Below are 13,495 nucleotides of genomic sequence, written 5' to 3'. Positions count from 1 at the left end.
AGCAGGAATCTCTTGTTCCATCTTTAAATCCATAGTACCTAGTGTCCTGTCTAGCTCGTGACCAATGGTAAGTGCTCAATAAAGCATAGTGAGTGGGATGTCAGCTACATGAGATTAAGGACCCAATTGGCCCTGCTCTTTCTTGCCCCATAGAAATGTAGTAAATATCTATTATTGAACTTTCTCCAAATTATGGGGACTTTTGAAGCAAACGACAACATAGAAGAGGCAAAATTTTAGCTACATTAGTGCACCTGACCTTTGAGGAGCTGCCAAGTCACCCTTCCCAAGGCAGACCTCCCTTCTGAGCCCCCTGTCTTTCTCAGCTGCAGACAGAGCTGGCAAACAGGAAGGAGACGTGTCACTCAGACCCTGCTCCCATCGACTCCAGGCCAGCTGCAGTCCTGGGACAATCAGGTTTCCAACTGCTCTGCCAGGGAGGTTCGTGTGACTTAAATGAATATTTATACACATGTCATTAAAAAGTCTCTCATTCAGTCTTTAATAATATTTTCTCTCTGACTGACTCCACTGTGAAGTTAGGATTCCAGAATATCATCTATAAATGAAAAGCACTTTTTTGTTGGTTATTCACATCCTTGAGGCTGACTGCACATTTTCATGTCCTACAATTGCTGTTTAGAACCGTGTTTCTGGCTCCAGATTAATATGTCTGAAATTCTACCTAGAATGATGAGTCCAAGAGCTGAATATAAATTGTGTGTCCGTGATATCAGAGACTCAGAGTTGAACACAGAGACATGACTCTCTCTACTTGGAACAGGATATTATTTTATAGAGGGTAAAGTTTATTTTTAAAACTTCAGCCCTTGACTCTGCACTCTTGTTCTTCTATAATTTGGCCTTGTTTATATCGGGTTCCTTGACCTACCCGCCACCTTTTGCACATGTTTTCTTCTCTCTTCAAGCCCTAAGATCTTTCTTTCATCCCTACAGCTCAACACTGTTAATTTTAAAATGACTTATAGTCCAAAGGTTTGGAGAGCTGATTATTTTAAGGAAGAAGGAGCTTGGAAAATTTAGTCATTTCTATGGAGCACAGCTATGTAAGATTTAAAAAGTTTAGGTTTTTTAAGAAAATGCCTTTTTTTGGTAATCTCTGAGTGGCAATCTCCTGTCAATAGCATGACTAGAGTCAGTTATCCTAACACGTTTTTGGAGGTTATTGTTGGTGAAAAAGCATTCCCTCTTCTCAAAGGATACCTCAGAGAATAACATACATTCTAAGAGCAGAATAAACAGGATTTATCTTAAGCAATAATAAAAGAGACAAGATTGAAACAAAAGGAAAAAATGAGAAAAAATCATTGACAGCTAAATTGCTCATTCTTTTTTTCCCTTTCCCTCCCTTTTCCTCTTTAAAGACTCAGAGAACTGTAGAAAAACACTCAAAGGTGAAATTTAGAAAGTCATATCTAAAGAAGCAGTTGGAGGTTTCCTGAGGCAAGATAAAAGGCAAATGAAGAAAAAATATGGTGGCTGAAGAATGATGGAGCCATTAAAATTAAACATTCAGGCCAAGGAAGCAAGGAAAAGTCATTTAAGTTTTAAGTACCTGTTGTACTAGTCAATGAAGTCGATATTTTACCTAGGTTTAATTCTCATGACGACTTTATGACTGTACATTATTATGTCTATTTTCAAAGATGAGGAAACTTGCGCTCGGATAGTTAAATAGCTCATCCAAGTTCTTACAGCTTGTAAGTAGCATTAATGAGCTGAGAACTCAAGTGTGTTACTCCAAACACAAGAAGTTAAAGAGAGTTGGAGAATTCATAAAGAATTTGAGAGGTTGAACTACAAACAAGAAACATGAAGATAATAATGGCAATGATGATAGCAACTTCCACAATTAAGAGCTTGGAACAGAGTACAGAGGATGAAGGGACGTGAGCTAGGGATTTGATTCCAAAAAAGACAAGCCAAGTAAATGTGTCCTTTTATATACTTTATATTTCAATATTTCCTACCATTGTTCTATAGTGGGAAAATTACACATTAAAATGAAGATGTGTCTACTTTCCAATATACTGACTTTGCAATCCCATCTGAGTGACGTATTGATTGGAAGGAAGAATTCTAGGACCCGTGAGAGGGAGTAGTGAGGTGGGAAGCGCCATTCATAGGTGTTTGGGTGTTTGGGTGTCTGCATACAGAGCTTAACTCTGTATCACTTCAGCTCTTGGGGACTAAGATTCCTCATCTATAGTAGAGGCAGTGGGACAAAAATGACTTTAAAATTTTCTTTCTCCATTACTACTGTGATTCTGTGATCTTTTATCAATGGTATACCATCAAAAGCCTGGGATGATTGTATCTGTCAGTGTGACTTTTTACTCGTTCCATTGTTCTTCCCTAATTTACTAAGATGTGAGACTTTTGTTGTTGGTTTTCACTTCCTTACAGACTCTTCTTTCAGTCTTTAAACAATAGCTTGCATACAAGCTGTAGATTATTAATATGTGGCCTTAAATACTATTTAATCTCCATGTGCCTTTGTTTATTCATCTTCAAATGGGATAATACAGTGATATTATTTACCTCTTAGATTTAATAGATAATTGAGATAATTTAATAAGGTTCTCAATATACTACTTGGCACATGGTAAATTCTCAGTAAATGATAGGTCCTCTTTACTTTTCCAAACTAAATATTGATTACTTGCTTTTTAGAGCCTGGAGGCTGTCTCCCCAGAAATTAAATGTAGCATCACCTATTTCATTTTCTGGAAAAGTCATACTCCTTTCCATGGCTTCAAAAATTGTGGCTCCAGAAATTGTGTTTCAAAATACCTCATTCCCTTTATACTAATTTGACCAAAAATTTTTATTTTATTTGTGTTCTGATTCAGCCATTGATCTAGGCAAATCTAGTGCTAGTTTAAACAAAGATTAATGATTCATTACTGACCAACCATAGGTAGTATTTTGTAATCATTTAGCCAAAAGTATACTACTGTAATAAAGTTAAATTGACAAAAGCACTAAAGTCACCCTATTAATATCCTTAACTGCTTCACTTTTGCTGATAACCATGAATCTGCTCCTTTAGTATTTTGTAAACTAAAAAAAAAAATTTATATATTTCCCATACAAATCGTGTCTGTCTAACGACAAAAGAATATACTGAAAGTAATGTTCATAAGACTCACTCATGGAGCTTGGTAACAGTTTTGATTTCTTGGTCCTACCCCATAAATTCTGATCCATGGGTGTGTAGTGTAGTTAATGGGCAGCCTGGGGCACCAAGTCATACATTGGTTGCTATAACTTAGAGACCAATTTAGAACATTAATTTGGATTTCACACATAGCATCTACTCAATAAATTCTCGAATGAATGAGCAAAACAATCCGTGAACAGTGAATGTCTTTATCATCTTATGTGTGTACATACTCTGTTGTCAGATTGTGACTTACAAATGTCCCTTTATACTGCTTGCAGATATGGAAAAAGAGATCTATTTGTTTTTAAGGGACCATGATGGATTCATGGCCCCTGTAGATCACACTAGCCGTTATAGACCTGGATTCCCGATGTATAGCACTTTCTCTTTCTGGTGCAACATTAAATCCATGGCACTTAATTATTATCTCTACATTCAACAAAGCAGATATGAAATAATTCTTTTATCATAATATCAATTTCCCCTCCTCCCATTGTTTCCTCTTTCCAGTATTTTTGCGAGCAATTTTTGAGAATACTTGCTGCACCCTGGTCACCATTCCACACAATTTAATCATCACACCGCATTTTACTAGAGGGAATTTGTAACAAGAAAGGGATGAGTGAAACTTACATTTATTTGCATTATGTATCCCAAGCTCATAGAATTGGCTCTGAATGATATAATTATATTGTATTAATTTTCCTGTATCTTGGTGTCAATAGCTAATAATGAGTGGATATGTGTCAGTAATGAATTATTAGGACTATATATTAAAATGTAACATGTTGAAAGGACAACCTCGAATTATGAAAGGTAGAAATTGGTTGAAAATAAAAAGAAGACCCAATCATTCCTATTACATATAAGCAAAAGCTCTCCTTTGAGTTCTCTTTTAGAAACGAATTCTTTTTCTTCTGATTCTAAGTAATAAATTTTTGTTGGAAAATTTGGGGGAAATTTTAAAATGCATAACAAAGTAACAGTACAATATCCACAATCTCATTGCTTAACTATAATAACAATGAATTTTTTGGTGTATAATATCTGTTATTCTCAGAAACTTAAATGTATTTGAAGCAAACGCTTTGTATCTCTTTTTTCACTTACTATTCTATCTTTAACAATTTTTTCATTAAGAATAATTAGCGGCCTGATGGCTTTGAAAATAAACCCCAGGCTGGGTGTAATCACACCTCCTCACCACACAAGATTAGCTAATATGGGTGAAGCACTTGGAGTGCTTCTGAAGAAAGCAAAATACTGTCACTGTTAGTATGATTCTGTTAGATACCTCCCTCTTGAGATTCTCAACAGACTTGCTCTGTGCCCTTTTGCCTGCTTCTTGCATCGCTGCTTCCAGAACCAGGAACCAATTTCTCCAGATCAGATGGGCTTCCCTGCTGCTTCTTTGGAAGACATGTTAAAGTGAAGGTCCTGGAGCCCCAGGAGCAGGAAGAGACCAAGAGGAGGACGAGTCAATAAAAGGGGAGAAAGAGAAAAGAAAGAACGGTAACAGCATCTCAATTCACTCTTCCAATTAAGGCCTTTGCCAAAGCATAGCATTTGTTTAGAAGAGCAAATGAGGTGTAATTTGTTACCGAAAGCGGAGCTTGAAGTTCTCACTATAAATAGCATATAATAAGCAAAATGCTTGCTAGCTCAGAGAAAAAAAGGGACCCTGAAAAGAAAAAGAACACTGACGCACAGAGCAGACAGTTATTATAAAAATGGGAGGGGAAGAGACCTTCAGGGTGGTGGAGGAGAAAGACGCGGAGATCACCTTCCTCTCCACAAAGGCATCAGAAACACATCTACACGTGGAACAACTGCTACAGAACACCTGCTGAACGCTGGCAGAAGACCTCAGACCTCCCAAAAGGCAAGAAACTCCCCACGTACCTGGGCAGGGCAAAAGAAAAAAGAAAAAACAGAGACAAAAGAATAGGGACGGTACCTGCACCAGTGGGAGGGAGCCGTGAAGGAGGAAAGGTCTCCACACACTAGGAGCCCCTTCGCGGGCAGAGATTGCGGGAGGCGGAGCGGGGAGCTTCGGAGCCGCGGAGGGGAGCGCAGCAACAGGGGCGCGGAGGGCAAAGCGGAGAGATTCCCGCACGGAGGATCGGTGCCGACCGGCACTCACCAGCCCGAGAGGCTTGTCTGCTAACCTGCTGGGACGGGTGGGGGCTGGGAGCTGAGGCTCCGGCTTCGGAGGTCAGAACCCAGGGCGAGGACTGGGGTTGGCTGCGTGAACACAGCCTAAAGGGGGCAAGTGCACGACAGCTAGCCAGCAGGGAGTCCAGGAAAAACTCTGGAACTGCCTAAGAGGCAAGAGACCATTGTTTCGGGCCACAAGGAGAGGGGATTCAGAGACGGGCTAAACAAGCTAAATGAGCTCCAGAGACGGGTGCGAGCCGCAGGTATCAGCGTGGACACGAGAGATGGGCATGAAACGCTAAGGCTGCTGCTGCAGCCACCAAGAAGCCTGTGTGCAAGGACAGGTCACTATCCACACCTCCCCTCCTGGGAGACTGTGCAAACCTCCACTGTCAGGGTCCCGTGATCCAGGGACAACTTCCCCCAGGAGAACACACAGTGTGCCTCAGGCTATTGTAACGTCACGCTGGCCTCTGCCAGCACAGGCTTGCCCCGCACTCCGTGCCCCTCCCTCCCCACGGCCTGAGTGAAGCAGAGCCCCCTAATCAGCTGCTACTTTAACCCCGTCCTGTCTGAGAAAAGAACAGCGGCCAGAGGGTGACCTACATGCCGAGGTGGGACCAAATCCAAAGCTGAACCCCGGCAGCTGTGCGAACAAAGAAGAGAAAAGGAAACATCTCCCAGCAGCCTCAGGAGCAGCAGATTAAATCTCCACAATCAGCTTGATGTACCCTGCATCTGTGGAATGCTTGAATAGACAACAAATCATCCCAAAATTGAGGCGGTGGACTTTGGGAGCAATGATATATATTTTTACTTTTCTGCTTTTTGTCAGTGTGTATGTGTATAATTCTTTGTGTGATTTTCTCTGTATAGCTTTGCTTTTACCATTTGTCCTAGGGTTCTGTCTGTCCGTTTTCTTTTCTTCTTTTTTTCTTTTTAATTTTTATTTTATTTTATTCTTTTGTATATTTATCTGTTTTTTTTTCTCCCTTTTCTTCTGAGCTGTGTGGCTGACAGGGTCTTGGTGCTCTAGCTGGGTGTCAGGCCTGTGCCTTTGAGGTGGGAGAGCCGAGTTCAGGACATTGGTCCACCAGAGACTTCCCGGCTCCACGTAATATCAAATGACGAAAGCTCTCCCAGAGATCTCCATCTCAGTGCTAAGACCCAGCTCCACTCAATGACCAGCAAGCTACAGTGCTGGACATCCTATGCCAAACAACTAGCAAGACAGGGACACAACCCCACCCATTAGCAGAGAGGCTGCCTAAAAGCATAATAAGGTCACAGACACCCCAAAACACACCACCAGATGCAGTCCTGCCCACCGGAAAGAGAAGATCCAGCCTTATCCACCAGAACACAGGCACCAGTTCCCTCCACCAGGCAGCCTACACAACCCACTGAACCAACCTTAGCCAATGGGGGCAGACACCAAAAACAATGGGAACTACGAACGTGCAGCCTGTGAAAAAGAGACCCCAAAGAGAGTAAGTTAAGCAAAGTGAGAAGACAGAGAAACACACAGCAGATGAAGGAGGAAGCTAAAAACCCACCAGACCAAACAAAGAAGAGGAAATAGTGAGTCTACCTGAAAAAGAATTCAGATTAAAGATAGTAAATGAGATACAAAATCTTGGAAGTAGAATGGAGACAATACAAGAAATGTTTAACTAGGACACAGAAGAACTCAAGAGCAAATAAACACGGATGAATGTAACAATAAATGAAATTTAAAAATTCTTTGGAAGGAATCAATAGCAAAATAACTGAGGCAGAAGAACGGATAAGTGACCTGGATGATAAATATTGGAAATAACTACTGAAGAGCAGAATAAAGAAAAAAGAAGGAGGAGAATTGAGGACAGTCTCAGAGAGCTATCGGACTACATTAAATGCACCAACATTCGAATGAAAGGGGTCCCAGAAGAAGAAGAGACAAAGAAAGGGACTGAGAAAATATTTGAAGAGATTATAGTTGAAAACTTCCCTAATATGGGAAAGGAAATAGTCAGTCAAGTCCAGGAAACACAGAGAGTCCCATACAGGATAAATCCAAGGAGAAACATGACAAGACACCTATTAATCAAACTATCAAAAATTAAATACACACACAAAAAATTGAAAGCAGCAAGAGAAAAACAACAAATAACGTACTAGGGAATCCCCATAAGGTTAACAGCTGATCTTTCAGCAGAAACTCTGCAAGCCAGAAGGCAGTGGCAGGATATATTTAAAGTGATGAAACGGAAAATCCTACAACCAAGATTTCTCTACCCAGCAAAGATCTCATTCAGATTTTACGGAGATATTAAAACCTTTACAGACAAGCAAAAGCTAAGAGAATTCAGCATAACCAAACCAGCATTACAACAAATACTAAAGGAACTTCTCTAGTCAGGAAACACAAGACAAGGGAAGAGCTACAATAACATACCCAAAACAATTAAGAAAATGGTAATAGGAACATACATATCGATAATTCCCGTGAATGTAAATGGATTAAATTCTCCAACCAAAAGACATAGACTAGTTGAATGGATACAAAAACAAGACTGGTATATATGCTGTCTACAAGAGACCCACTTCAGACCTAGGGACACATACAGACTGAAAGTGAGGGGATGGAAAGAGATATTCCATGCAAGTGGAAATCAAAGAAAGCTGGAGTAGCAATTCTCATATCAGACAAAATAGACTTTAAAATAAAGACTATTATAACAGACAAAGAAGGACACTACATAATGATCCAGAGATCAAGTCAAGAAGAAGTTATAACAATTGTAAATGTTTATGCCCCCAACATAGGAGCACCCCAATACATAAGGCAAATGCTAACAGCCAGAAAAGGGGAAATCGACAATAACACATTCATAATAGGGGACTTTGACACACCACTTTCACCAACTGGTGCATCATCCAAAATGAAAATAAATTAGGAAACACATGCTTTAAATCATACATTAAACAAGATGGACTTAATTGATATTTATAGGACATTCCATCCAAAAACAACACAATACAATTTCTTCTCAAGTGCTCATGGAACTTTCTCCAGGATAGATTAGATCTTGGGTCACAAATCAGGCCTTGGTAAATTTAAGAAAATTGAAATCATATCAAGTATCTTTTCTGACCACAACGCTATGAGACTAGATATCAATTACAAGAAAAAATCTGTAAAAGATACAGACACATGGAGGTTAAACAATACACTACTTAATAACCAAGAGATCACTGAAGAAATCAGAGAGGAAATCAACATATACCTAGAAACAAATGAAAATGAAAACAGGATGACCCAAAACCTATGGATGCAGCAAAAGTACTTCTACGAGGGAAGTTTATAGCAATAGAATCCTACCTCAGAAAACAAGAAACATATCAAACAACCTAACCTTACACCTAAAACAGTTAGAGAAACAAGAACAAAAAACCCCCAGAATTAGCAGAGGAAAGAAATCATAAAGATCAGATCAGAAATAAATGGAAAAGAAATGAAGGAAACAATAGCAAAGATCAATAAAACTAAAAGCTGGTTCATTGAGAAGATAAACAAAATTGATAAACCATTACCCAGACTCATCAAGAAAAAAAAGGGAGAGGACTCAAATCAACAGAATTAGAAATGAAAAAGGAGAAGTAACAACTGACTCTGCATAAATACAAAGGATCATGAGAGATTACTATAAGCAACTATATGCAAATAAAATGGACAACCTGGAAGAAATGGACAAATTCTTAGAAAAGAACGACCTTCTGAGACTGAACCAGGAAGAAACAGAAAATATAAACAGACCAATCACCAGAACTGAAATTGAGACTGTGATTAAAAATCTTCCAGCAAACAAAAGCCCAAGACCAGATGGCTTCACAGGCAAATCCTATCAAGCATTTAGAGAAGAGTTAGAACCTATCCTTCTGAAACTCTTCCAAAACATAGCAGAGTGAGGAACACTCCCAAACTCATTTTACAAGGCAACCATCACCCTGATACCAAAACCAGACATAGATGTCACAGAGAAAGAAAACTACAGGCCAATAACACTGAGGAACATAGATGCATATATCCTCAACAAAATACTAGCAAACAGAAACCAATAGCACATTAAAAGGATCATACACCATGATCGAGTGGGGTTTATCCCAGGAACACAAGGATTCTTCAATATATGCAAATCAATCAAGGTGATACACCATATTAACAAATTGAAGGATAAAGACCATATGATCATCTCAATAGATGCAGAAAAAGCTTTTGATAAAATTCACCACCCATTTATGATGAAAGCCCTCCAGAAAGTAGGCATAGAGGAAACTTATGTCAACATAATAAAGGCCATATATGACAGACCCACAGCCAACATCATTCTCAATGGTGAAAAACTGAAACCATTTCAAATAGGATCAGGAACAAGACAAGCCTGCCCACTCTCACCACTATTATTCAACACAGTTTTGGAAGTTTTAGCCACAGCAGTCACAGAAGAAAAAGAAATAAAAGGAATCCAAATCAGAAAAGAAGTAAAGCTGTCACTGTTTGCAGGAGACATGATACTATACACAGAGAATCCTAAACATGCTACCAGAAAACCACTAGAGCTAATGAATGAATTTGGTAAAGTAGCAGGATACAAAATTAATGCACAGAAATCTCTGGCATTCCTATACACTAATGATGAAAAATATGAAAGAGAAATTAAGGAAACTCCCATTTACCATTGCAACAAAAAGAATAAAATACCTAGGAATAAACCTACCTAAGGAGACAAAACACCTGTATGCAGGAAACTATAAGACACTGATGAAAGAAATTAATGATGATAACAAACAGATGGAGAAATGTACCATGTTCTTGGATTGGAAGAATCAACATTGTGAAAATGACTCTACAGCCCAAAGCAATCTACAGATTTAATGCCATCCCTGTCAAACTACCAATGGCATTTTTCACAGAACTAGGACAAAAAATTTCACAATTTGTATAGAAACACAAAAGACCCGGGATAGCCAAAGCAATCTTGAGAAGGAAAAAAAACGGAGCTGGAGTAATAAGGCCCCCTGACTTCAGACTGTACTACAAAGCTACAGTAATCAGGACAGTATGGTACTGGCACAAAAACAGAAATATAGATCCATGGAACAGGATAGAAAGCCCAGAGATAAACCCACACACATATGATCGCCTTATTTTTGATAAAGGAGGGGAAAATATACAATGGAGAAAAGACAGCCTCTTCAAAAAGTGGTGCTGGGAAAACTGGACAGCTACATGTAAATGCATGAAATTAGAACACTCCCTAGCTTCATACACAAAAATAAACTCAACATGGATTAAAGACCTAAATGTAAGGCCAGACACTATAAAACTCTTAGAGGAAAATATAGGCAGAACACTGTATGACATAAATAATAGCAAGATCCTTTTTGACCCACCTCCTAGAAAAATGGAAATAAAAACAAAAATAATCAAATGGGACCTAATGAAACTTAAAATCATTTGCACAGCAAAGGCAAAAATAAACAAGATGAAAAGACATCCATCAGAATGGGAGAAAGTATTTGCAAATGAAGCAACTGAAAGAGGATTAATCTCCAAAATTTGCAAGCAGCTCATGCAGCTCAATGTCAAAAAAAACAACCCAATCCAAAAATGGGCAGAAGACCTAAATAGACATTTCTCCAAAGAAGATATACAGATTGCCAACAAACACATGAAAGAATGATCAACATCACTAATCATTAGAGAAATGCCAATCAAAACTACAATGAGGTATCACCTCACACCAGGCAGAATGGCCATCATCAAAAAATCTGCAAACAATAAATGCTGGAGAGGGTGTGGAGAAAAGGGAACCCTCTTACACTGTTGGTGGGAATGTAAATTGATACACCCACTATGGAGAACAGTATGGATCTTCCTCAAGAAACTAAAAATAGAACTACCATATAACCCAGCAATTCCACTACTGAGCATATACCCTGAGAAAACCATAATTCAAAAACAGTCGTGTACCACAATGTTCATTGCAGCTCTATTTACAATAGCCAGGACATGGAAGCAACCTAAGTGTCCATCAACAGATGAATGGATAAAAGCGATGTGGCACATATATACAGTGGAATATTACTTAGCCATAAAAAGAAACGAAATTGAGTTATTTGTAGTGAGGTGGATGGACCTAGAGTCTGTCATACAGAGTGAAGTAAGTCAGAAAGAGAAAAATAAATACTGTATGCTAACACATATATATGGAATTTAAAAAAAAAGGTTTAGAACCTAGGGGCTGGATGGGAATAAAGACACAGACGTACAGAATGGACTTGAGGACACGGGGAGTGGGAAGCATAAGCTGGGATGAAATGAGAGAGTGGTGTGGACATATATACCCTACCAAATGTAAAATAGATAGCTAGTGGGAAGCAGCCATATAGCACAGGGAGATCAGCTTGGTGCTTTGTGACCACCTAGTGCAGTCAGATAGGGAGGGTGGGAGGGAGACCCAAGAGGGAGGCAATGTGGCGATATATGTACATGTATAGCTGATTCACTTTGATATAAAGCAGAAGCTAACACACCATTGTAAAGCAATTATACTCCAGTAATGATGTTAAAAAAAAGAATTATTTGAAAACTTTCCAGTTACTGTCATACAAATGTACCGAATTTTAATTGGTTGTCCTCCATTATTACATATTTAGGCTATTTTCACCTTTTTTTCCCCGCTAATATAAAGACAGATATTCTCATACATAAACCATTGAGTGCATCTCTGAGTGTTTAATTAAAACAAGTTCTAAGAAGTGGAATTCCTGGGTCATATTGTCTAACTGCTCTTTAGAAAACTTTTACCAATTTGTACCCTTGCCAGTATTGTTTGAAAGCACTCATTTTCTCATAACATCATCGACTTAGACATTTTCTCATAACACTAAAATACAAAACAGTATTTTGTTGATTTGTTTTCCTTCTTTTTGATTAGTATGAAGGTTGGAATAAATGCATGCTTTTTAAAAAATTTTAATTTTATTTATTTTTTTAAACAGCAGATTCTTATTAGTCATCCATTTTCTACACATCAGTGTATACATGTCAATCCCAATCTCCCACTTCATCTTCATCACACCCCCACCCCCACCCCCCGTTGCTTTCCCCTCTTGGTTTCCATACGTTTGTTCTCTACATCTGTGTCTCAATTCCTGCCTTGCAAACCATTTCATCTGTACCATTTTCTAGGTTCCACATATATGTTAATATACGATATATTTTTTTCTCTTTCTGACTTACTTCACTCTGTATGACAGTCTCTATATCCATCCACGTCTCTACAAATGACCCAATTTCATTCCTTTTTATGGCTGAGTAATATTCCATTGTATATATGTACCACTCTTCTTTATCCATTCGTCTGTCGATGGGCATTTAGGTTGCTTCCATGACCTGGTTATTGTAAATAGTGCTGCAATGAACATTAGGGTGCATGTGTCTTTTTGAATTATGGTTTTCTCAGGGTATATGCCCAGTAGTGGGATTGCTGTGTCATATGGTAATTCTATTTTTAGCTTTTAAAGGAACCTCCATACTGTTCTTCATAGTGGCTGTATCAATATACATTCCCACCAATATTGCAAGAGTTCCCTTTTCTCCACACCTTCTCCAGCACTTGTTGTTTGTATATTTTCTGATGATGCCCATTCTCACTGGTGTGAGGTGATACCTCAATGTAGTTTTGATTTGCATTTCTCTATAATTAGTGATGTTGAACAGCTTTTCATGTGCTTCTTGGCCATCTGTATGCCTTCTTTGGAGAAATGTCTATTTAGGTCTTCTTCCCATTTTTGGGTTGGGTTGTTTGATTTTTTAATATTGAGCTCATGAACTGTTTATATATTTTGGAGGTTACTCCTTTGTCTGATTATTCGTTTGCAAATATTTTCTCCCATTCTGAGGGTTGTCTTTGTGTCTTGTTTATGGTTTCCTTTGCTGTGCAAAAGCTTTGAAGTTTTATTTTTTTTTAAATTTCCATTATTCTAGGAGGTGGATCAAAAAAGATCTTGCTATAATTTATGTCAAAGAGTGTTCTTCCTATGTTTTCCTCTAATAGTTTTATAGTGTCCAGTCTTACATTTAGATCACTAATCCATTTTGAG

Source organism: Lipotes vexillifer, unplaced genomic scaffold (genome assembly GCF_000442215.2).
Source record: "Lipotes vexillifer unplaced genomic scaffold, Lipotes_vexillifer_v1.1 scaffold351, whole genome shotgun sequence".
NCBI lineage: Eukaryota > Metazoa > Chordata > Mammalia > Artiodactyla > Lipotidae > Lipotes > Lipotes vexillifer.
Note: the sequence above shows the minus strand (reverse complement) of the source record.